This window comes from Oryza sativa, chromosome 7, assembly GCF_034140825.1.
Source record: "Oryza sativa Japonica Group chromosome 7, ASM3414082v1".
NCBI classification, from domain to species: domain Eukaryota; kingdom Viridiplantae; phylum Streptophyta; class Magnoliopsida; order Poales; family Poaceae; genus Oryza; species Oryza sativa.
Genome location: NC_089041.1, coordinates 12,014,748 through 12,041,546, shown reverse-complemented (window position 1 = coordinate 12,041,546; position 26,799 = coordinate 12,014,748). Strand labels below are relative to the sequence as shown.

General features: G+C 43.7%; 1 non-coding gene and 1 pseudogene across 1 annotated transcript; both read left to right on the top strand.

Moving 5' to 3' along the window:
• The window catches only part of LOC9271751 (receptor-like serine/threonine-protein kinase SD1-8), a 49,187-nt pseudogene extending 31,379 nt beyond the window's left edge, over positions 1–17,808 (top strand).
• Positions 17,809–23,718: 5,910 nt separating this feature from the next.
• LOC112939762 (small nucleolar RNA R71) lies at positions 23,719–23,825 on the top strand. Its single transcript, XR_003243632.1, has one exon. It is a non-coding gene; the product is annotated as a small nucleolar RNA R71 (small nucleolar RNA).
• The last annotated feature ends 2,974 nt before the right edge of the window (positions 23,826–26,799 follow it).

Here is a 26,799-nt window from a genome sequence, read left to right as displayed (position 1 = left end):
TAAGGAAAGACAACCAGAGTTCTACATGGAAACGACAAGGACTACTCGGATTGTATCCATATTGGTTTCCCTAGTTCTACTTGGACAAGGGGACACCTATGGGTATAAATACAAGCCCCCCTAGAAGGACCATGGAAGACACCCATGACAATCAACACACGCCCACTAGAAGCCACAACATACAACCCTACGTAAGCCAAGACACGCCGCCGGATATCGACTTCAGGGATAGGCATAGTTATTCCCCTACGGTGTATCTGGATACCGTCAGGAGATACGAAAGCACTATCTCTGATCTCGCCAGGCACGGATTCGAGGAGGAAGACTACCATGTTGTCGACTACGAGTCAGACCTTCAGACCGACATGTCGACAATAGTCAGATAGGCTACCCACATATTGTACTGGTGTGATTATGGTGAATAAGAGCAATACCGGCTTCGGCCAACAGGATGTAGGGTTATTACCTGACAACTCAGGGGCCCGAACCTGTATAAAAATCCCTATCTCCATCTCTTTTACCTCAGTCTCGCGTATATCCTAGCACCGACGATCCCCATACTGTCCAAATATATCGATATAAGAACTATATATCGTTAATATCTACAGCTGATCGAATAGATCTAGTTCTTTATTGTTTATTTACAACCGCCGATCGATTCACATACGACATCGGCTCAAAGATAAATGATATGACATCGGCATCTAGCCAATCGGCTATCATTTATAGATTTAATTGCGGTTCCTTTGTTTCTATCTCTTGTTTATTGCAGGATCAAATCAACTGGCACGCTCATACATTTGAAGGCGAGCTTTGGACCTGCACTGGAGTTAAGCAGATCTCCTAGGCCTCGTGTTTTCTATCAACACGCTTTTGGCACGCCCGGTAGGACAAGTAAGAAGTCAGCAAGCAATTCTTCCTCATGGCTGAGAAACCACCACAGTCACCATCCTCGGCTAGCCCGGGCACTGTCAAAGAAAAGATCCAGAAGTTAGGATTGACCGACGTCCATGAGGCAAACGTCGTGCTTATTGATCTAGAAAAGTTCACTCCTGAGCAAAAGAAAGATTTTGAGGCAATGATGCAGCAAGCACGAGATCAGTTCCTGAATTCGTTTATGCAGACTGATGAACCTTGAGTTCCTCTCGACACTCAAGGCTGTTATTGGCCCGATCTTTCGGTGAGTTGCGATAACTACGATTTGGGAGAAACGTTGACGATCCGACTACAACCGTACGAGACGTTGTGTTGCGCCTTAGCGATCGATACACCTCTCCATGGGTTGTTGATCTTGCCGATGCAGATCAACCTTATTCCTGCAAGCAAATCGAAGAAACAAGCAAGAACAAGATAAAAGCAATCTGAATTGCAAATAGGAATGAATACACAAGATAAGTTGGGGTTTCGAATACAAGCAGACGGACGGTCTAGCCGACACGCGCGCTGCAAGGAAGTAGCAATGGCTAAACTTTCATCTAAACAAAACCCCCAGAAACCCTGAAGGGGTACCTAGCTATATAAATAGGGGTGGGAGGACGACCTAGGGGTGCCTAGGGTCGTGCTCCACCTGGCTGGGGCGCACCCCACATGGGCCCCACTTGGGCCGGGGTCCCAGACGAAGTTACAAGCCCATAGGCCTATTATAGGTGACGCAGCACCTTGTTGCTTCAATTGCGGCTCAATAAGATGGAATTTCGCAATGAGGCTGGATCCATTGGAAAAAGGACTCCAAGAGCTTTCTATCAAGTACTCACGGGCCGAAAACGGAGGTCGTATGCAGATTCGGCAGCCGTTTGAAGTCAGCAGTGTAGTAGGTGGCCGAATCGGATTCCAGCACTTGGAGGACTTGATCTTGATATCTTCTTGTTCATCCATGATGTGAGCAATGGTTGCATCCGTGGTAGCCATCGTCACATCATCCTCCCCTTCTTCACAGAAAACCGTCCTCGGTTTTTCCATATGGTGCTCTTTGCGTAGTCCATTTACAACAACCTGTTTCTTCCAGTCAAAATAAGGCAAACTCGAGACAATTTGGTTAGCAATAACATTTCGCTCTAGCTTGCATGTTTTATCCACATGTATAGGAGGTTCTAAATCTGAACATATGTAAACTCTATGCACCAAATATATTCCTCTATTATCAGATTCGCCAAATATATGAAAAATAGCACTAGTTGGACAAGGCAAATCAGACTTAGCAAATAATTTCTTCTTCAAATTATCGAGCTCACAAAAATCATCAAACTGAACATAGCCCAAAGTATTTAAAGAAGATAGCAATTCACGTTCCTGTACTTCATTAGCAATATGAACAACATGCTTAAAATCAGCACATAAAGAAACACTAGAAATAGCATGTTCATTCACTAGTTGTGGCATGGATATAAGTGAAGCATTATCACACAACTCTTCTTTATCACAAGGAACAGCGAGTAAATCAACTTGTGACAAAGGAATTCCAGCAGTTGGTTCCACTAATGGTTGCTCTGCTATAGCATAAAAAGTGGACGAATTCAATTCATTAACAACACACTCACCTTTATTAATTTCAGCACCATTAAGTTTACCTTTGATGCCCTCTTCAGATAATGGATGTACCTCGACTTTGAGTGTGATCAATGGGACTGGCGGCTCTTTCATGTCTCTCTCCTCCTTTTCATGATTATGCACTTCCTGCAAATGGTTAGTAATAGAAGACAAAAACATAGCATGTTGCTTCTTCATGTCCTCCTCTATTTTACTTTCAGCATTGCAAGCAAGCTGTAACAAATGAGAAAGAGATGTATATCTTTGACAATCAAGCATGTCCTGAATTTTTTTGTTAAGCCCAAATAAAAACCTCAATTCTTTAGCTTCTTCGCATTCATCTAAACCACAACGTAATAAACAAGCTTGCATATCATGATAGTATGAAGTAACAGTTCTGGTATCTTGTTTTAAACATTGCAGTTTGTTGAACAAAATGTCAGCATAATACATGGGAACATAAACATCTCTGAAATATCGTTTCAGGTCTTTCCAAGATTGTGGTATTTTGTTATGCCTACAAAGATGTTTCCAATCATTAGAAGCATGTTTAATTAAAACACTAGAGGCACACATAACCTTTTGTTTCTCCGACAAGACATGCTTTTGAAATTCACTATCAACCGCTAGCTCCCAATTAATGTAAGCACGAGGATCATAGTTTCCCTCGAAATAAGGCAGTGCAGATTTGATCTTACCTAGAACATCATCACTTACCTCATAATGGTCATGTTGATCCCTCCTCATGTCTCGACGAAGATGTCGATGTTGAGCACAGCTATCCCCAATTATCTTGCGTATCCCTGCCATTGTTAGTAGAAAACAAGAAACATACACAAAAATATGCGCGTTCCTATTAACTACTAGGTAGTGGCAGCTCAAAAATCGCACACACTCAAGCTTTTAACCAAGCTCTTACAAGATCTTACCAATGCAAGTGGAATGGTGACATACACCGACTCAACCAAGCACCCCAATGAAGGTTGGATGTATCGATGCCTTGGCAAACACTTGCGGTACGGCTGTAATCAAATATGTGGAGCTCTGGGTAGGCTTAAATATGTAGCAAAGGAATAGCAAATGCTCAAATCAGATAATGCAAAGTTGAATAATTGTTCAAAGTCAAGTACCGTGCTGGTCCTAGGCTAGAACGTACTAGAGACGCGAGCCTAGACACAAACGATACCACAAGATAGCACTAGGAACAACTCATGCACAACTCTGATATATGAAGTTCAGCTCAAACATAACAGTATTTTCTCTTTTCTTTCTTTCTTCTTTCTTCTTTTCTTTTTTTTTCTTTCCTTTTCTTTTCTATTTTTTTTGGTGCGGTTTTTTTTCTTTTCTTTTTTTTTGCACCTTTCTGCCTTTTTTTCTCACTTTTTGATTATTTTTTACCAAAAACAGACTCAAGGACCTCAATGTAAGATCACAGGGACTCAAATGTAAATATGAAAAATACAGGGACTCAAATGTAAAAGTCCACACCAAAATTAAAATTATACAAAAATGGAATGCTGAATTTATGCCGGTTCCGTTTTTCCAAAAAGATCTCGAAACCGACACCAAACAAAAATTCGCCAAGGTGTTTGACACAACTCGGAACCGTGGAAGAGAGGGAGGGAGTCGGACTCGGCCAAAGGGGCGAGTGGGACTCGGCCAGGAGGTGGAGTGGATGGCAGCCGAATTTGGTGTATGGGATAAAAAGGAAACTGATTTTTAACCAATCCAATCTACTATATCTTTCCAAAACAAACTTGACTACTTCCAAAATCAGATATGGTAATTCACCTTCCTCCTCTCGTGCACGACACAGGCACGGCCAAAACAAACACACACAAGGATCGGCAAACTCTAGATGCAACTCAAGAACTCCAAAACTAACCGACAGAAACTTCTGAAAACTACAAAAATAGAACCGTGGCAGCGAGCCGATTCCGTTTTCGTAGGTCCCGACAACAACAGAGACACGGTGGCAGCGACGACTGTGGTACAAAACGTGACCAGAACTCGAAACTCTAAACGAACTAGACGCTAAGACCAGCAACACGACGTGACGATGCAACACAAAATTCAACAAAGCAAAAACTGAAAAGAACAATGCAATGGCACAATATGGCTAGGTAAATGATACGAATTTTTTTTGTATGGCTATTTTCTGGTTATAGGAAGATAAAAACTCACCGAGCAACGAAAGCTCTGATACCACCTGATGAACCCTGAGTTCCTCTCGACACTCAAGGCTGTTATTGGCCCGATCTTTCGGTGAGTTGCGATAACTACGATTTGGAAGAAACGTTGATGATCCGACTACAGCCGTACGAGACGTTGTGTTGCGCCTTAGCGATCGATACACCTCTCCATGGGTTGTTGATCTTGCCGATGCAGATCAACCTTATTCCTGCAAGCAAATCGAAGAAACAAGCAAGAACAAGATAAAAGCAATCTGAATTGCAAATAGGAATGAATACACAAGATAAGTTGGGGTTTCAAATACAAGCAGACGGACGGTCTAGCCGACACGCGCGCTGCAAGGAAGTAGCAATGGCTAAACTTTCATCTAAACAAAACCCCCAGAAACCCTGAAGGGGTACCTAGCTATATAAATAGGGGTGGGAGGACGACCTAGGGGTGCCTAGGGTCGTGCTCCACCTGGCTGGGGCGCACCCCACATGGGCCCCACCTGGGCCGGGGTCCCAGACGAAGTTACAAGCCCATAGGCCCATTATAGGTGACGCAGCACCTTGTTGCTTCAATTGCGGCTCAATAAGATGGAATTTCGCAATGAGGCTGGATCCATTGGAAAAAGGACTCCAAGAGCTTTCCATCAAGTACTCACGGGCCGAAAACGGAGGTCGTATGCAGATTCGGCAGCCGTTTGAAGTCAGCAGTGTAGTAGGTGGCCGAATCGGATTCCAGCACTTGGAGGACTTGATCTTGATATCTTCTTGTTCATCCATGATGTGAGCAATGGTTGCATCCGTGGTAGCCATGGTCACATCACAGACTCGCAAGGGAACATTTGTTCAGAAGTACAAATTAAAAGTGGTTGCTGATGATTCTGGAACTGATTCTTCTAAGGATGGAGATGGGAAGCAAGCTCCAGATGGCTCAGCTCAACCGAGTGACAATGGTGCTACCGACGGATCTCTCGGAAATCAAGGTGATGGTGCTCAAGGATTATAGGGAGGAGATCTTAATCGGAATAGTGATGTGGCACAAGATTGTTTCAACAATTTCCAAGACCGGGTTGACTACGCCGTACATCATGCTCTGATCAATCAGTCTGGGGTGTTAGTCAATACCTTATCAAACATGATGAAGTCAATAGCCGATGGTTCAGTAGCTGAGCATCAGGCTGCAGGCCCAGTTTATTTGAAAGGAGGTGTCTTTCCAAATTATCGGTCCTTGATCACCGATGTTCAGCCATCCATTCAGGCGGTTCCCTCAGTTACACCAACAGCTCAGCCGACGGCGCCAGCATCAACTCCCCTACCTGCGTTGTCAGCGATGACGCCAGGCTAGCCGGTGAATCCTCGGTTCTTGACGAGAGAGCAGCCACAGCATAGTAGGCAGGTTGCGAATCGGCTGACCCAAGATCCGGTTGCTGCCATGTTTCTACCACCTCAACCTATTGTTGATCCAATACAGCAGCAGCCAAGTCAGCAGACACCCCCAATTCAACAGGTTGTACAACCGATTCAGCAACAGGTCATGCAACCAGCTCAGCAAACACCACCAAGGCAGCAGCCTCTGCAGCCGATTCGGCAGACGCCGTTAAGACAGCAAGTCGTTCAGCTGATTCAGCACCAAGGTTCAATAAGTGCATCGGCCGGGTTTGCAACGCCTGGCGGTCAGCCTATACAACAATTTTTATATCAAGTTGTTCTAGAACACTTGGTTCACCACGTACGGCCGGATGGCACAGTAATGCCTCAAGTCATTCCTGAGCACTTAGTATGTAACATCCAGCCGAACCTTCATAATTACGTAGGGGGCAACTTGAATTATCAATATCAGCTTGATTGGTATTGGGCTGCAGTTTGCATCCCCTCTGTTTGGAGCATATAAGTCAAACTCCAGGCCCTTTCATGAGTATCTAGAGATCACCCAAATCTCATAGACTGTGACTAGCAGTCGAACTCATATAGGTGTGTTCCTTCTGAGATGTTCTGCAGGTCAACATCTTTGCTTAGAAAAGCCACTCGGATCACATTAAGGAATAAGCCATCCTACCATGCAGAGTAGAAGAGAAGTACATCATGAAAATGAGCCCTTTTCAAGGGTCTCTTCTCTCAACCACACAATAGTTTGTTTCGCCATCCAAATTCACGGATCTCCGATCACAATGGACAGGTTTCCACTATTGTGCAACCTTAGGTGGGTATCAAGCCCATTTCCCTCGATGCACTGTCTATCACATTACGTGGTAGCCCCTTAGTAAACTGATCTGCCAGATTTTTAGCCGTTTGGACATAGTCCAATGCTATCACTCCGGAGTTTTTCTGCTTTCTGACAGATTTCAGTCTTCTTTTGATATGCCTAGATGACTTCATGTTATCCTTTGAACTGTTCACTTTAATAATCACTGTTTGATTGTCACAGTTTATTAGGATAGCTGGCACTGGTTTTTCAACCACCGGCAAATCCATCAGGAGTTCACGAAGCCATTCGGCCTCAACTGTCGCAGTATCTAGTGCTGTAAGTTCTGCTTCCATTGTTGACCTCGTTAAGATGGTCTTCTTGCAAGACTTCCAGGAAACAGCGCCACCTCCAAGTGTGAACACATATCCACTTGTGGCTTTTATCTCATTAGCATCAGATATCCAGTTTGAGTCACTATACCCTTCTAGTACTTTTGGGTACCCGGTATAGTGAATTCCATAGCTCAGTGCCCATAGCTCAGTGCCCTTTAGATAGCGCATTACTCTTTTTAGAGCCTGCCAATGATCATCTCCCGGATTTGAGACAAACTGGCTCAGCTTGCTTAAAGCAAATGAGATGTCAGGCCTCGTTGCACTAGCCAAGTACATCAATGAACCAATGATTTGGGAGTATCTCAGTTGATCGATTGCTATTCTTCAGTTTTTCCTTAATAGCACGCTAGGATCATAAGGAGTAGAAGCTAGCTTGCAGTCACTATATCCAAAGCGACTCAAAACCTTGTCCACATAGTGGGATTGCACAAGTGTAATCCCACCCTCATCTCCTCTCAGTAGCTTAATGTTAAGAATAACATCAGCCTCTCCCAAATCCTTCATTTCAAAACTCTTGGACAGAAAGTCCTTGACCTCCTCAATCACATTGAGGCTGGTCCCAAAGATCAATATGTCATCGACATATAAGCACAAGATCACTCCTTCTCCCCCACCATAGCGATAGTACACACATTTGTCAGCTTCGTTCACAACAAAGCCTGCAAATGTAAGTGTGGTGTCAAACTTCTCATGCCTTTGCTTAGGTGCTTGCTTAAGGCCATACAAGGATTTCAACAGTTTACACACCATTCCCTCCTGACCTTCTAGTACATACCCATCTGGTTGATCCATATAGATCTCCTCCTCTAGCTCTCCGTTTAGGAAAGCTATCTTAACGTCCATCTGATGGACGAGAAGACCATGAGAGGCTGCCAGAGCAAGTAGTACTCGAATCGTGGTCAAACGGGCAACTAGTGAGTAGGTGTCGAAAAAATCCTCGCCTTCTTTTTGGGTATAACCCTTGGCCACAAGCCTTGCCTTGTACTTTTCAATTGTACCATCAGGCCTAAGCTTTTTCTTGAAAACCCATTTGCATCCTACAGGCTTGCACCCATATGGACGCTCAAAGACTTCCCAAGTACCATTGGACATAATCGAGTCCATCTCACTGCGTACTGCTTCCTTCCAGTAGTCAGCGTCAGGAGATGAATATGCCTCTTCTATGGTTCTTGGAGTGTCATCCACAAGGTATACAATGTAGTCATCTCCAAAGGATTTTGCAACCCTTTGTCTCTTACTCTTACGAGTATCTACAATCTTATCCTCCTCAGGATTTCCCTCAAGCGTTTGATCATTGTGTTCTATCGGTGCAAAGTGCTCATGGGGTATGACAGTTTCTTGACTAGAAGTGCTAGGTGTATTTTTCATGGGAAATTCATTCTCAAAGAATGTAGCATCTCTGGACTCAATAATTGTACCAACACGCATGTCGGGTACTCCAGAGTTTACTATTAAGAATCTATAACCCACGCTGTGAATAGCATAACCAAGGAACACACAATCAACAGTATTCGGTCCAAGTTTATGCTTTTTGGCTATAGGTACATTTACCTTGGCCAAACAGCCCCATGTTCATAGGTATGAGAGATTTAATTTCTTCCTTTCCCATTCCTCGAATGGTATTACTTCCTTATGCTTCATTGGAATTTTATTCAGGACATGACACGCAATCAAAACTGCCTCACCCCACCATTCCTTGAAATGTCCCGCAGTGTCTAACATGGCATTCACCATCTCAGTTAGAGTACAGTTATTTCTTTTGGCTACCCCATTTGATTGGGGTGAATAGGGAGGCGTCCTCTCATGAATAATTCCAAACTCTTCGCAAAAGGATGTAAACTCATTGGAGAAATACTCCCCACCTCTATTAGACCTCAACCGTTTGATTTTCCTTTCAAGTTGGTTTTCTACCTCAGCTTTATAGGTCTTAAAGTAATGCAATGCTTCATCCTTTGTTTTCAATAGATAAACATAACAAAATCTAGTGCAATCATCTATCAGTGTCATGAAATATTTCTTTCCCCCTTTAGTCAACATGCCGTTCATTTCGCACAAATCGGAATGAACAAGTTCTAGAGGTGCCAAATCCCTTGCCTCAGATGCCTTGTGAGGTTTGTGAGGTTGTTTCGATTGAACACAAGTATGGCACTTGGAACCTTTGACCAAAGTGAATTTTGGAATTAAACTCATATTAGCCAAGCGCATCATACAACCGAAATTTACATGACAGAGTCGCGAATGCCACACATTGGACTCATCATTCTCGCTAATATGGTTCACAACATTATTATTATTACACATGTCATCCAAAGAAAAGCAGAACAAGCCTCCGTTGTCATAACCTTTTCTAATAAAAGTTCCATATTTAGATACGACACATTTATTGGATTCAAACACAAGTCTAAAACCTTCTCTACACAGTAGAGAGCCGCTAACTAGATTCTTCTTTATTGAAGGGACATGCTGCACATTCTTCAGCTGCACGGCCTTTCCCGAAGTAAACTTCAGATCGACCGTACCAACACCATGAACAGCCGCAAGTGACCCGTTTCCCATCAACAAGAAGGAACCTCTCCCGACCTGATAAGAAAAAAACAGGGAAATATCAGCACATACATGAATATTAGCACCAGTATCAACCCACCAATCAGGTGAATGAAAAACAGAGAGAACTGTAGGTAATAATTTACCGTACCCCGATGTTCCTCCGCCCTCCTCGCTAATGACCATGTTGGTAGACTTCCTGTCTTTGCGCTCAGGACAGTCCTTGGCCCAATGCCCAGACTTGCCACACACAAAGTAGTCACCCTTTGCCTTTCCCTTGCCTTTCTTCTTAAAATTGGTTGTAGCCTTGGGTTTGACATCAGGCTTGACTTTCTTGTTGTTGTGGGATGCATGAGGGTTCTTCTTTTGTACCATATTGGCACTAGAACCTCCCTCAACCTTTTTGCTCCGGTTGTCCTTTATCCTCGCCTTCTCTTCAACACCCAAAGAGCCAATGAGATCAGAAACACTGAACTCTTGTCTCTTGTGCTTTAGAGAAGTGGCAAAGTCCAACCAAGAAGGTGGCAATTTGGCAATAATGCCACCCGCCACAAACTTGTCCGGCAACTCACAGTTGTTGTTCTCAAGTTCCTTAGCCAGCATCTAAATCTCATGAGCTTGTTCTACTACAGAATGGTCATCGACCATCTTGTAGTCACAGAACTGCTCCATGACATACAGCTCGCTGCCGGCGTCGAGAACTCCGAACTTGGCCTCAAGTGCATCCCACATGTCCTTCCCTGAAAGCATGTGCATATACACGTCCACTATATTGTCAGCGAGTACACTGATCAATGCTCCACGGAACAGGCAATCCGAAGCCTCGAACTTAACCTCTTCCTCAGGAGAGAGAGGTGGTTCACTTCATTTGCCCCGTGAAACATAGAAATATTGCATTGCTGTCAACCACAGTAGTGCACGTGCTTTCCACCTTTTATAATTAGAACAATCAAAAGCATGTGGTTTCAGTGCAGCAGCAAAGCCAACTACCGAAAATGACCTATCAGGTTTTTGGATTGTTGGAAATATAGTCATATATCGGCATATTTTAATCCAAAATATTAAGACAATAATCATGGCATGAACAATGTGAGGTGATCTAGTGATAAAATCAAACATAAACAGGAGCATGCTTAAGGTAGAATAAGCATCATCATCATACATAGAACGCAATTGTACTGCGACTAACAGAAATATCAAAAACTAAAATAACAGTAGAGGATTATACCCTGTGAAAGTCCCTCTGCTGGATTGTGAGGCAGAACTGCCTCCGTTGGTGTTGTAGTTCTGTGCACTAGCTCCTGGTGCTCCAGCTCCAGGTGCAGGTGCGGCAGATATGGTGATGCAGACGTACGGTCGACGACGAACTGAAGACGAGGAGCAGTAGTGCGAAAGCACTCCCCAAAAACCTGATCACCCGCCTACCCAGTGCAGATCTCAGGCGAAGGTGTGGTTCCGGAGGCCCTGCTCGTTCCGATCTTTCGTGCGTGCAAGCGATCAGAACCGGGGAAGCAGACAGAAGCACCACAGGCAGCGGCGGCGCGTGGAGGAGGAAGAACACCAGTGTTTGGAAAGTAACCGAGCGGATCTGATTGGGTTCCCCCTTTCCTTATGGCGCAGGAGAGAGATCCGCCCGTTGCCGCAGTAACGACGCGATCAATACCCAGCGGCGGCGCGCGGAGGAGGAAGAACACCAGTGTTTGGAAAGTAACCGAGCGGATCTGATCGGGTTCCCCCTTTCCTTATATCGCAGGAGAGAGATCCGCCCGTTGCCGCAGTAATGACGCGATCAATACCCAGCGGCGGCGTGCGGAGGAGGAAGAACACCAGTGTTTGGAAAGTAACCGAGCGGACATTGTTTGGAAAGTAACCGAGCGGATCTGATCGGGTTCCCCCTTTCCTTATGGCGCAGGAGAGAGATCCGCCCGTTGCCGCAGTAACGACGCGATCAATGGGTATTGAATCGCCTGCCCGTTACGGAGGCAATCTCAGGGTTGGATTCTGATCCGTTGCAAGTTATAGAGGCAATCTCGGGGTTGGATTCTGATCCATTGCAAGTTACGGAGGCAATCTCGGGGTTGGATTCTGATCCGTTGCAAAAGGATAGAAGCAGGCGCAACGCCCGCCCCAGCGAGCGTGTGGCTTTCCAATCCCCACCTCAACCGGTCAACAGGGAGCCTCCAATAACTCCCTATTGAAGTTGAGATACTCCTCGTTTAATTCCCAGGGTGGTATTATTATCTTTAACATTTATTATGGGCCTTTGAGATTTAATAGAAAAATCGGGCCTAGCCCATTTATTCTAACACAAGTCAAGCTCATGATTAGACCATAATAAAAACAAAATGCTAATGTACGAGCTGGCAACGGAAAATCCTTTTACAATTTTCGGAAGCATATTTGAACTTTATAATCACACACTATCTAACCCTAAACTTTACCATGCGCTTGTAGTGGATGACGTGGCAATGCATTGTAAGTTTGAGAACAAATTTTTAAATAAAAACAGTATTGAATTCAAAGAATTATTTTACAAAAGTATAATCTTTCCAACCAACATTTACAACTTGAATAAATTTCCTACCATAAAATATGCTATACTTGGCAGGGAAAAAATGTTCTTATATCTGAATAAAACCTTATCGATATTGGGGTTAGTTTTAATATAGTCCAGGGATTAATTTTGTAGAATTGAAATACATGTGAAATTGCATGCGTTTGAAATTGTAAAATATTCAAAGTACTTCAAACAATTGTTGAAAAAAAATCTCAGTTGGAAAGCATAAGTGCATTTGAATTTTAAAACCTAAATAAACTTAGTGTGGCAAAACTAAATCTATTCCATGCACAAAAAATGGTTTTTATCTACATTTTGAAGTAGTTTTTATCTACATTAACCTTATTTATACATTATTAATTGTTTTTAAGCATTTACTTTTTTTACAAATAGATAATATTCGGGCCAAGGTTGGCAACTTAATTGGCAAGTAGACGGCATTAAATGTTTATAATTAATATCTGGTTTTACAGTATAATTTTAAGTTTCAAACTTTCACGAAAGTTCAGGTTGTAAAGTGAACTCTTAGTACAGTTAGTACTAGATGAAAATGGCATGTTAGTTTTGTGATCTTTTTGTTTAATGGAGTAATATCGAATCATGGATATGCGGTGGTACATGTGAGGCTGAAGTCAACTACGTCAGTTTAACCGTGAGTTGGACTGTACATAAATAATTGAGAATACTATCTTAAAAACAAACAAGTGGGAAAAAAACTAATAATATATTTTGGAGGTCAAATAATTGGAGGCAAGATCTTTTCCTGATATAGAATTTGCCCTGATGGCAACTTCCAAGTCCTGATAGAGAGAATTTGGAAATTCCATGAAGCTAAAATACTGAGGGCCTGTTTATTAGATCGATCCCTGGCAAAATTTTACACCCTACCATCGAATGTTTGAACATATGCATGGAGTATTAAATATAAACAAAAAAAATAACTAATTACACAGATTGCGTGTAAATTGCGAGACGAATCTTTTAAGTCTAATCGCGCCATGATTTGATAATGTGGTGCTATAGTAAACATTTGCTAATGACAAATTAATTAGGCTTAATAAATTCGTCTCGTGGTTTACATGCGGATTCTGTAATTTGTTTTGTTAGTAGACTACGCTTAATACTTCAAATATATATCCGTATATCCGATGTGACACGCCAAAACTTTACACCCCTGGATCTAAACACAGCCTTAGGCCTGAGTTTGATACTGATAAGTTTGAACTTTCCGTTGAAATCGGGAATTATAGACTTGTCCATGCATGCATGCATGACTTGTGTTCAGCCACTGACAAGTCCTTTTCAATAGCCTAAAGTGACAACCAGGCCAGGTCAAGCTTAGGAATATAGTATATATATTGGACTCAGCCATTCTATTGTCTTTTTTTCCGGTTAATTACATTTGACGCGGGAGTATTAGTTTGTGGTACTCCCGAAATCAAATATATAATTGATCGAAGGAAGCACTAGCAGTATTTACATCAATATTACGTGGATTTAGCCTAAAAGTGGTAATTGCTGATTATTCCTACAAATGCCGTGATGATTTTCTGTCTACTGATTGAAATATGAAATATTTGGTCAATTTAACCCTCAATAAAGCTGCACTCAAATGTTCAGACGCGATTAAAAACACCAACTTTGTGGTAGTCATTGCACTGGTGATTACAGGGTTCGTCTTGGCTATACAGTCGCTTGGATTTCTTATGTGGAGAAAGGCACGGCGCTGCAAAAAAGGTAACTGATCCTTGTAATTATACTTAATTTCTCAGTATCTAACAGACAAAACGTTTTAGGATCCAAATCCTGACTGCTCTCTTATACTCCATATTGCTCATATGGCTTCTCCATTTTGCAGTCAGGGTGCTTGATGAGACAGGTGACTTCATCACCGGATGTCCTACTTATCCTTTCGAGATTATTAGAGCAGCTACGAATGGATTCTCTCAGGAGAACGAAATTGGGCGAGGTGGATTTGGCATTGTTTACAAGGTCATAATGCTCTACAAATCTTTAATGAAACATGCATCAATGCCAAAAGTGCGAAAAACAAATAAGTATATTGTCGTACAAACTACAGTTCAAAAGTATTGGCACTTGTATTAGGATTTTCTACACGTATGTGTGCTTGATAAGGCTCTTTAGGATTTTTTTTTAATTAGGATTTCATCGGAACTAGATAAATTACCCTAAAATCCTGTAAAACTTCTGCATTTCAAAGGAGCCGTAAAATTAGCTATTTCTATTCTGAACCTGCCAAATCCGTTTTATGAAAACTAACTAATAAAAAGAACAGCTTTGAACTCACTGACGAATTTCTGATTGAGTTTATCAGGGCCAACTGCCAAACGGTCAGGAAATTGCTGTGAAGAAGCTCTCAAAGGAGAACACGGTTCAAAGACTGAAAGAGTTCATGAATGAGGTTGACATTATCTGTAAGCTGCAACACCGCAACCTCGTCCATCTTCTCGGCTACTGCATCCACTGTTCCGAGAGACTGCTCGTCTACGAATATATGAGCAACAAGAGCCTAGACGCCTTTATCTTTCGTATGTTGCTTTTAAAACCATTCACCATTTCATTAGTGCTACGATTGCATTTTGTCAATTCAATAATTAACATCACCCAAAACTTAAGGCAATGAAAAAAAGAGCACAATATATATGCATATGCTTAAATAGTTGTAGATTAAGAAATTGTGAGTTAATGTAGAGGCTAGATAGATTTCCATTATCGAAAAGAAAAGGAATTGTCTGACCTCGGAATTTGCAAACAGATGAGAGTGGGCGTGCTATGTTGAGCTGGAAAATGAGAATGGACATAATCTTAGATATTGCTAGTGGGCTGCAATACCTTCACAAGGACTCAAGGCACACCATCATCCACCGAGATCTTAAGGTGGTGGCTAAGATATCGGATTTTGGGATTGCAAGGCTTTTCAGCCACAATGGTGGCAATCAGGACTGCACGATCACTGACAGGGTTGTTGGAACACCGTAAGCAATGCAACTATATAGACAATTAATTACGGATAAAAATAACCATGTGTTTTAGCTCGAAATTTCTTTTTGGTTGTGTGTACATCTGATAGATGTAGTGGCTGGATTTTCAGATCTCAATATCTGAAAAAGCTCTAAATATCTTCCAAACCTTCATCAGATTATTTATTGACCGATCTTATCCTCCAATTGTAGTGGATACATGTCACCAGAGTATGCAATGGATGGTAAGTTGTCATTCATGCAAGACGTGTATAGTTTCGGCGTTCTACTACTGGAGATCATCAGTGGCAAGCACAACCAAGGAACTTCGAGCCTTATAGCACATGTAAGCAGCACATCTCTCCTGCATGCATTTGGGGGCATACGTTGAATAGAAAATACTTCCTCCGTTTCATATTATAAGACTTTCTAGCATTGCTCACATTCATATATATATAAGACTTTTTAGCATTTCTCACATTCATATAGATGTTAATGAATTTAGACACATATATATGTCTAGATTCATTAGCATATATATGAATGTGAGTAATGCTAGAAAGTCTTATAATATAAAACGGAGGTAGTATATATTAGCTAGAATTAATTTCCGTGAGGCCTTGTTCAACTAATCCCTTTCATATATAAGTGGATTGAGGGGGATTTGGATTTATTGCACACCTATTGTAGTGTGGAATTATTCCCCCTCAATCCCCTCCAATTTCTCCCTCTTCAGGATTAGTTGAACAAAGCATGAGAGAGTTGTGTGCAGGGTTTACAGTTTACATTTTCAGAACTGAGTTTTTAAAATTCCTGAACTGTCGGAACTCGATTTCCGAAATTAAGAGTTTCAGACATTTCGATGCACGTCCCAAACAAAGTTAAACTTTTGATAAAACTAAGAAGGTAGCTGGCCAGAATGAGCGGGCATGCATCGTAGGCTACGTTTGATATACTTATAAGTAATAGGTCAATTGTGTCGAAATGTCGTACTATTTGTTATATAACAAAATATAGGCATATGAATTTTATATCGTTTATGTGATTATAAACCAGACGTGTAGCTTATAATTATAGATTGTTTCTATTTATAGGAAAGAAGAGCATAGAGCTCGAGCTAGAGAGGAGAAGATGGAGTGGGTATATAGTGATGGATGCATGGAGGGCGATATGGAGGGGGCATTTTTTTTAGTTTCTCTAAGTGGTTTAATTGAAAGCCAATTATTAGAAGTTTTTTCCCTAGGATTTGTAAGATTTTTATTAAAATATGTGACATGTCGCGGATTAAGATTTTTCTAAAAGTATATTTGATGGTTGAAAATAATATCAATAGGTCATCGATCTAAGTGAAAACCATTGGCTAGATGTTTTGTTTTTCTTTGGATTTTATAAGATTTTTCTAATTTTTAAAATGTGACACGTGGAGGGCTCTAAAAGGTGACACATGGCGACTTTGTATTTTCTAATTTTTATTATGTAGAATGATTCATGATGGCATATACATGTCAATTTTTGTAGCGTTTCACTGTTGTTTGGTTGTTGGTCTATGTTGAAATTACATATTTTAAATTTTACATAGTAAAATATGAGTAATATAAATCCGGATATACTCACGTATTTATAAATAGAAAACAATTCAAACAAATTAAAAATCGGATATTATTTGGTTGTCATGTAAAGAATAGGTGGCAGTTCAAATAACGTATTTTAAGTTTTTATAGTAAAATATTGGTAATCTTGACCTTAAATTATTTACATGTCTAATAATGAAATAACAGTTCAAACAAACTAAAAATAGATATGAGTAAAATTAAGTAAAAACGGAATGTTATCTTAACTACCATACAGCGAAAAGGGAAGAAACAGGGAGAAGGGATCTAGGGGAAATGAGACGAGACAACACACTGAGTAATATATGCATACGTACGGCAGGAGAGGAAGGATAGCTTTTTTGTTGAGATAAATCGAATTGGCCCACCAGTTTAAGTTATATGATTATTTTAATTTATTACAGTGCCACATGTTGACTTAGGAGAGTTCATAGGAGTCCTACGTGATGATTTGAGAGGGTTTATAGGAAGTTTAATTAATGTATTTTTAGTATATAATAGATAGATAGATAATAGATAGAAAATATATTCTTTTTTTTTTCTTTCAGACATGGAGGCTATGGGAAGACGGCAGGAACCTCGAGCTCCTGGACCCCGCCGTGCGTGGCGAGTGCACCGCCAGCGAGCTGGAGCAGGCAACGACGTGCATTCAGGTCGGGCTGCTGTGCGTCCAGGAGAGCCCGGACCAGCGGCCGCCGATGGCCGACGTGATCCACATGCTGTCGCGGGAGAAGGCGCTGGGCCAGCCGCGGCGGCCGGTGGTGTGCACACCGATGAGACGATCGCCAGCAGCCGTCGTCCGGCGTGCAGCAGACAACCACCTGCGGCCATAGTGGGCGCCTGACCATTACCGACCTCGAAGCACGATAGCATGACAGTGGCTGAACAACCGGCCAGGGTGCATGCAAGAAATGCGCCGTCACCTACGGCTCTGCTAAATGCATGAAATTTGGTAGTTCAACTTTAAAGATACTGAGACACCGCTTATTGATAGCGAAAATAATTATGGGATGATTACATAATTATTGGAATTAATAGATTGGTTTTAGCTCTTTTGAAGATTAATTCTTTGAAAAATTACAAAAAACTCACCTCGTGGGATGTCACGCATGCATGGAGATGTTTAGTACCATATTGCCTATTATAGAAAAGGGAATGGTGCTCTCCTAACCACTTAAGTCATGTGTGGTGGAGACAACAGGAGGAACACACTTGCGCTCACGACATGCGCACCTTGCACCTAATATATCCATACATCCTCACCCCTTGCACCCTTACGCCTGATATCTCCCTACATCGTGCAAGCGTCCTGATATCTTCATATAAATAAACCAAGCCGCCGCCTACTCGTAACATACACGAAATCAATCCATACATCTTGCAAGCATCCTGATATCTCCATATAAATAAACCGAGCCGTTGCCTACTCGCAACATACACGAAATCAATCATGGATGCATCCGCGGAGGAAGGTGTACTTGGTTCATCGTGTCGGTTCGTCCTCGAGCTCGATCCTCTCTTGAAGATGCCCGAGAATCATTTCTTCATGGCTACAACAAAGAGCAAGGGTACAAGACTACTCGAGCGGGGGTAAGCAAATACCAGCTGATTAAACTTGCACCGAACTAAAGCAAAACTTGTATATGCAAAATGCCTTAGCTAATTGCAGCAAATGAAAGTTGAGATAGGCTAAACAAACTTGAGAGCAAAAGAATTTGGGAGGGAGTGTTGAAAATGAGTTGCATTGGTGTGAATGTCTCTTCCCCAGCCATCCTCTTTATACAGAGGGGCCATAACGGCCATTTATGACATGTGGGACACAAAAACCGTTGCACCACAAAAGGACAGGCCCAACGGCCACCTTCCTGGGTTAGCCAACCTCTTGGTGGGGCCTACTGGCCCAGGATTTCGTGGTGTGGATTCAACGGCTAGTTGGAGTGGGACCCACTGAATTCTGGTTGAGAATTTTATTTTATTATTGCTCAAAAATTTATTTTAAATTTGTTGTCTCAAAAATCATTTGAATGCAAAAAATTTTGAAAAGGGAAACATGCTCTAATGCAATGCGGAAATTAAATATGAGATAACCACCAATTTACCTGTTGGCAAGGCAAGGGCGTCGTCGTTTTAGGTCCGATGTCGCGCCCGGAAAAATACCTTTTCTAGAACGCTAGTGTATTAATCCCAGTCCCAGGAAAAGCCAGGGTACACCACACAAACATGATATAAAAGGCACATCTTTATTATATCGATAATATTTACATTATTACAAAGGCACTTCAGGCCTGACAAACAAAAATAAACAGCAGCGGACTAGCGGGCCTACGGCTCCATCTTCACAGGCGCTCGACTGGGGCATAAGCCAAGACTCCACCTAGGACTTCTTCTCCAAAGCTTCTCTTACTGAAGGAGGGGAAAAGATAGAGCAAGAATGAGTACAACCACAGTACTCAGCAAGCCACACCGGGAGATGCATGATTAATGCAAGGGGGTACAAGGGGATAATAATAGGGGTTAGGTTTTACAGTAAACAGCATTTAAAAGACACTTAGTTGCTCAAAGCTATTTTGTAAATACGATCCTAGAGCTACACAATATTATTAATCAAGGTCGTGAACACTCACGAACCTGCCTTAACCAAAGGCCTACAATGATTCAGACCGAATTGGCAACCCGACCTGGGTCCCAGCTCATCCCAAGCCAACCCAGGCCTACCATTCCATATTTTAGTTGTTAAGAAAATTTTAAGAATTAAACCACTAACTTGGGTACATTGCTAGGCTTGCCCATATCCGAGGGCGTGGCTATTTGAATAGATTTACTCTGATCAGAGGTGTACATCTTTACCCACAAGACACATCTTTACTCCGCATTCCATGGCCTTGGAACCCGTCGTAAACATGTGACATAACCCTTTACCCATCCTAACCGTGAACAAAAGTACCGACCCAACCCTGCCTACGGCCGGTATCCCGGACAGGCAGGCCAGGATTGAGCCCCTAGCAACAGGATCTAGACCGGGTGCGCCACACACATAGGGGTGAGACCACCCGCGTACTAGTCCAGTGCCATGGCATCTCGACTAACGGACACCGGCCCGTGTAGCCTTCATTTGCCTAGACATCTCGATTACCGAGCCGCAGCTCGCGTAGCCTTCATTTGCCTCAGAGATATCCATCGTTGCAACGACTTCATCCATCTCTATTCGTGTCCTTTTGTTCAAGACTAGACTGAGCACCGAGTTAAGCCTTGCCCATTAGACATGTGGTTAGTATGGTAGTACTTTGCAACAGAGGCCCGAGCTTAATTCTTATATTGGCCAGGGTGCTACTTCCCACAACTGGCATACACCCAAACCCCACCGGAAAACAGGTTTTAGGGGTTTTGAAAGAGGAAGAGAGGGGCATGTCCAATTCCACCATAAGCCAACCATTCCATAGTGTCCAAGTGACATGAGAATTCCTAAAGTCTAAAGTTATAAAACCACCTAATGTTGCCTAATTAATCAGCGAAGCATCTACCCTAATTCACACTAGTGGAACCATGAATGCAGTACCCACTAGTTGGGGTTTTATTTTCCTAGGGTGAACAAGGTAATAATAAACAATAACAATGATAAGGCTATAACCAGAATTAATAGGAAGTGCTAAATAAAACAGTGATAACGCGGGAATTTAAATAAAGTGGTAATGCAATAATTTAAACCAAAAAAATTTCATAAACTGGTATTCAATATGCTCAAGGATGATGTGACTTGCCTTGCTCAGAGAAAACGGCCTTCCGAACCTTCGACGACGACCGCGAACCACGCTTCGAGAACCTCCGGAATGACAGAAGCTACATGAAGCACACAAGCAAAGCTACAAGCCTATAAAGAAGCAATAACAATACATAAAAAGAAAGCACAGGGTTCTTTTGATTATAACAAATATTAAGAGACTTGAACGGGTCGATTCGGGGTTCGTACGACCAAGACATGGTCATCCGAAGTTTAATGCTGTTACATGGAGATTTGCGGATTATTATAATTAGGCTTTGCAACTATAAAACATGTGTAAGCGCTAGCCTGGAAAAGACAGAAAGGCTGCGCTTGTTGACATGCAGACCCCACATGTCAACCTAAAGGGCCACGGTAGACCGAGCACACAGAGACGGTCCACGGGTCGACGGAAGCGGACCCCGTGTGTCAACCGAGGCGAGTGGCCGACAAACGGACTCCACTAGACACCACGCGGGCTGCACACGTCGAAACCACGCGGCTACCGAGCGGGCACACTAACACGGTCACCACACGCACACATGAACGACTACCGACACCGGTACACGGGTACCGGGGTCGACAACCGCACGACAGGCACGGGGCAACACCGAAAGGACGAGAACGGGGCAGCGAGAAGAGGGATCCTTACCACCACGCGAAAAGGCGCGGCACGACGAAGACGAACGGGCGCGGCGGAGATGGCTCGGGGACGATGGAGGCGAACGGCGAGGGAACGACTTCGGCGGCGATCCTTGGACGAAGGCGAGACACGGCCGGCGCAATGCTTGACGACGCAGAGCCGAGGACGAAGACGACGACAGGGCTGCAGCAACTTGACGAAACGCAGGCGACGAACGGACGCAGCTTGACGGAGGAACGAACGCCACTACAACCGGGAACGACGAGAGGACGACAACGACAACGACGACCGGGAACAAACACCGCTGTGATGCCGGAGGAGGAGACGGCGATGTTGGCCGGCGCACGGGAACTGCGGAAGGGGCTACCGGAGGAGACGTCGATGAGGAGGAAGGAGAGGCCGGCGCGGCGGCAGCGTTCCGGTGAAACCGAGGGAAGGCCAGGGTGAAGGGCGATGTCACCGTGCCGAGGGAGGAGACGGCAGCGTAGGATGGCTCACCGGCGAGGAACAGTAGCCGCCCGGAGGAGGGGAGGTACTGGACGCCGACGAGGAGACCACTCCGGCGAGCTTCGGGCGAGGAGGAGGTGAGGCCGGAGATGAGGACGGCGTCACGGAGCCGAGGGAAGTGGTGGCGACGTCGGCTGGTGCACAGGCGAGGCGGCACAGGTGGCTGGAGGCGGCCGGCGCCGGGGAAAGAGGAGGAGGAGATGGGGAGAGGTGGTGCGGCCACGGGGAGACGCGGAAGAAGGCTAAAACGAGAGAACGGAGTGAGGGGGTTCCGTTTTATAGGCGCGGCGAGGGAGCCGGCCAGGGGAGGAGCGGGGAACGGCGGCGGGAATGGCGGCCGGCGGGCATGGAAGGTGGCCGGGATTGGCGTGGCCGTTCCGGGCGATTAATGGTGCTATTCAAGGGGAAAATTAGGGGGAAAGAGAGAGGAATCAATGGGGTTTAATTCCCCCTAATCAATTTTGGAATTAGCCATTTGAATCGAGCGGATTTGAGGGAGGAACGGCGCTAGGGTTCACATGAGAGAGAGGAAGGAGGCCGGCGGCTAGAGGTCGGGGACGCGCCTGACAGGCAGGACCCACGCGGGAGGCGCGCGGTCAACGCGCGTACGGCACGCGTGAGGGCGCGGGCGAGCGCGGCTCGGCTTGGGCCGGGGCAGGCCCAGGTGGGAGGAGGAGAGGATGGAGTGGGCCGGGAGTGGGAGGGGAGGCCCAAGAGAAGAAGGGAGAGAAGGAGAGGGAGAGAAAGAGAGGGAGAAAGGGAGGACTTCCACCGCGGGCCGAGAGAGAGAGAGGAAGACTTGGCCCAAAGGGAAAAGGAGGATTATTTTTAGTTTTTCTTTTTAATAAACTTTGATAAAGGTTGTTGTTGCTTAATAATTATTTCCGGTTTTCTGAAAATTCAAGTAAAATTTGAGGGCTCCTTTTAGACCAAGAAGAATTTAACAAAAATCCTCTAGACCACATTCGAATTTTTCTTGTACGCATTTTAATGTTTGCCAATTTCTTTTCGAATTTTAATTAATTATATTATTCCTTTTAGACAATGATTTTTATTTCGGGATGAATTTATCAGGACATGACATCCGACGAGCACGACTGTACCTCCAATGTTTCAACTTGACGAGGCACCTTGTTCTGGAAGTACGGGAACGGGTGTCTTCTCCTTAATCCGCCACACCATCTTTATTTTTGGTATGGTCAGTGGCTTCTTCGTAACTAGGAACACAGGTTGACCGGCCTGTGTCCCCGGCTTATTGGATGCCAGCCTAAGGTACTGACGGTTCCTCGTTTCTTCTTGCTCAGGAAGTCCATCATGAAATCGATGAGGCTATCCGTCCTTCGGGGTTTTACTTTGACCTCCTTAATGTTCTGTGGGTTTGGTCCGTACTTGATCTACCCCATGGAGCAATGCTCCATCCTTGGCTTTCTTGTGGACGATACCCGTTATTGTTGCTCATGAACATGACGTCCTTATGGGTTTCCGGACAATCCATCCCAAAGTGACCGTCATTGCCACAGACCTCACATGTCATGTGAGAGTTCAGGGCCTTAACGGTACCCTGCTTGGCGTCCTTCTCATTGTTGTCCACTCTCTTCATAAGGAGATCCAACTTAGTGGTGAGCATTTCCGTCCACTTGACGGTGTGCATGCCGCGTTGATGGGTTTGGAGCCGTTCCTTGCTCCAACCCATGTTTGAGATCATCTTCTTAATCAGGTCAGCGGCATCTCTGACCGTCTTTTAAGAAGAATGCCCCTCCAGCAGTAGCATCCAGGTGATCTCGGGACGAGGGGGTTAATCCGTTGTAGAAACTCTACAGGATGAGCCACTCGTCTATCCCATGATGAGGACAGATGGCGACATATTCTTGTAGTCTTTCCCAAGCTTCAGGAATGGTTTCATCCCTCGTCTGCTGGAAGCTGGATATTCTTCCACGAAGAGCGTTGATCTTGCCCATCGTGAAGAATCTTGAGAGGAATGCCGTTGAGCGCTTCTTCCGGGTATTCACAATTGCACGATTGGTGTAAAACCATTGTTTTGCTCTCCCGAAGAGGGGGAACGGGAACAGTTGGAGTCTGATAACATCAGGGCTAACTCCTTTGATGGTATACATGCTACAGATTTCCAGGAATTACTGCAGATGAACACTTGCATCCTCATTAGGCTTGCCATAGAACGGGCTAGCCTGCGTCATTGTGATTGGGCTGGTTTTCAAATCAAAGTCACCATCTCCCATGTTGACTTGGGGGTCCAATAGGCACGTTGTCAGCAGAGGGAATAGCAAACTTGTGTAGGGTCTTCCCAGCCATATCGTTCAACTCTGGTGGCGCGGAGATGACTGGTCTGGTTGCCACGAGTTACTTGAGGAGGAATGACACGGGGTCAGATTTGCCTCACAAGTGACTTAGGATTTTCTTTGGAGTTGGTCGGCAAATCAGAACCAGTCATGTACTACCCTGTTTTCACATAAAAGAGAAAACAAACAAGATTTTCCTACAAAGGACAGTGATCATACAGAGGTGAATATAAAATAATCTTCCCCGATAACGGCGTTAGAAATGCTTGTTGGTATCTCTTAACGACATTACTAGAAATATAATTCCAACCAATTATGTAGAAATATTCATGATATATTTATGGTTACAGGTATAATCCGCAAGTGCACGGATATACCATTGTAGCATTTCACCCTGAAGTATTAAGGTATCATATTTATTTAATCCCACGAGAAGATATGATAAGAGAGAACTATGCTAATAATTTATATATATTACTTGTATACATCAAGGTCTATGCAGGGCATAAGTAATCCAAATGGTAGGATAAAGGTGACACACAGAAGAAAGAACTAAGATACTCTCACTAAAATATAATTTAAGCTAAGTGGAGGAAGAATAAGAAAATAATTCAATCATATACTTGTAGTATACATACATCTTTAGTTTACACTTGCCAGTATATAGTCACACTTACATCATCATAGACAGGTCAAAGTTTGGAGGAATACAAGGCGGGGTTGTTACACTCTGTCGACGTTTGATAGTCACGACTAGGGTATTTGGATAGTATGGGGATCGTTGGTACCAGGGTATATGCGAGATTGACGTAAAATAGATGGAGACAGGGATTTTTATATAGATTCGAGCCCCTTATATGACAGGTAATAGCCCTACATCCTGTTAGCCGAAGCCGATGTTGCTCTTTATTCACCATAATCACGCCAGTACAATATTTAGGATACCCTATCTAACTGTCGTCGACTTGGTGGCATGGATAACCAACTCGTAGTCGACGGCAGGGTAGTCTTCCTCCTTGAATATGAACTCGTCGAGATCAGAGATGGCGCTAGATCCCTCTTGTCAGCCTCTACAGGCATCGGATTGGGTTTGTCTAGACTAATCTCTAATGTCGATATCTGGCAGTGTATTGGTTTGTATTGGCTTGTGGCTTTGTGGCAGGTCCCCCTCTCCTCCTAGGGGGCTTGTATTTATACCCATAGATGTCCCCTTCTCCAAGTAGAATTAGGGAGACCAGTATGGATACAATCCGAGTAGTCCTTGTCGTTTCCATATAGAATTCTATTTGTCCTTTCTTATCCGGAACTCCTTCTATATACGAGGTACGATCCCGTATAAGACTTGCTATATGGTGGGCCCCGCCGAGCTTAGTCGATTACTATTGGGTATGTGGTATCCATAACCCTGACAGTAGCCCCCTACTTCAATGCAAATGAACAAGTTGATGTTCTCAACCGAAGACTTTGGAACAACTATTGTCGTGCTCGTTTGACTGTTCTCGGTGAGATTAGAGATAGCGCTAGATTCCCCTTATCGGCCTCTGTAGGCACTATATTGGGTTTGTCTAGGTCCCGATGTCGACCGAGAAGGTATGGAGCATGTGACTAAGTCTCTCGTCTTGCTGTAATCGAGAATTTGGATTGAAGTCAAGAAATTCCATCTCGGCGGGTACACCATCGCTTCATTACATATTCCTTGTCGAGCTTTATCAACCGTTCTCGAGCAATCAAGAAGGTGCAAAGTCTGCGACAAAGCCTTGAAAATCTGACTTGATTGTTCTGATGTCTGACTTTCCTGAAATCAACACTTGGAACATTTGTCGTACTCGCTTAGTCCATCCCCGTGTAGAACCATAGAGACATGGAGTCCTCGACAACGCTGAATGGAACTTTCCTGAAATCATTATTCAGAACATAATATTAAATAGAAATAGCCCCCGAGCGAATGCTTAAAGGGTAACATGTTATAATATGTATGGAAAAATTGAAAATAAGTTGAATCTGTGTGTCACAATAAAAGAGTACGTTCGCTAGAGTTGCCCTCAGCAAACGGAGTTTGGTACCCTTCCTAGCCCCCAGCTGTTTTTATGGGAAAGCCATTTTCCACAAAAGCAACTTAAATCTTATAACAAACCATGCTGAAGTTGACAGATCCTAGCCCCTAGACGTGAAGTTGGGAAAACCAATTCCCGATTACACGGCTTAGTTAATACGCATCCATTGAGCACTCTTACATGACCAGATTTTACATGGTCGTTCGGCTCTTAGCATCTAACAAAGCCTTATCTGCTCTGGGCGTCTCCAGCCGAAATCCCCTTAGGTTTCTCGGAGGCTTTGTCGGAAAGCGTAAAAGGACAATAGGACCGCCTTCAAGACGAGGCGATATAAGAAGAGGGGATCAACGGACAAATATTGCACATATAAAACTTACAGAAGTTGATGTAGATGATGAGACGACCACCACACCGGGGAAAGACCAGGTGTATAGTTGTATTCAACAAATTGCAGAAGTAGTGGGAGAATCGCTACGCCGCTGGTCGAAGGCCAGTTGTAGTCATAACTCGACCACTTGAAGTGGAGGTATGAGAGATCGCTATGACATACTGGTTTGAGAACCAGG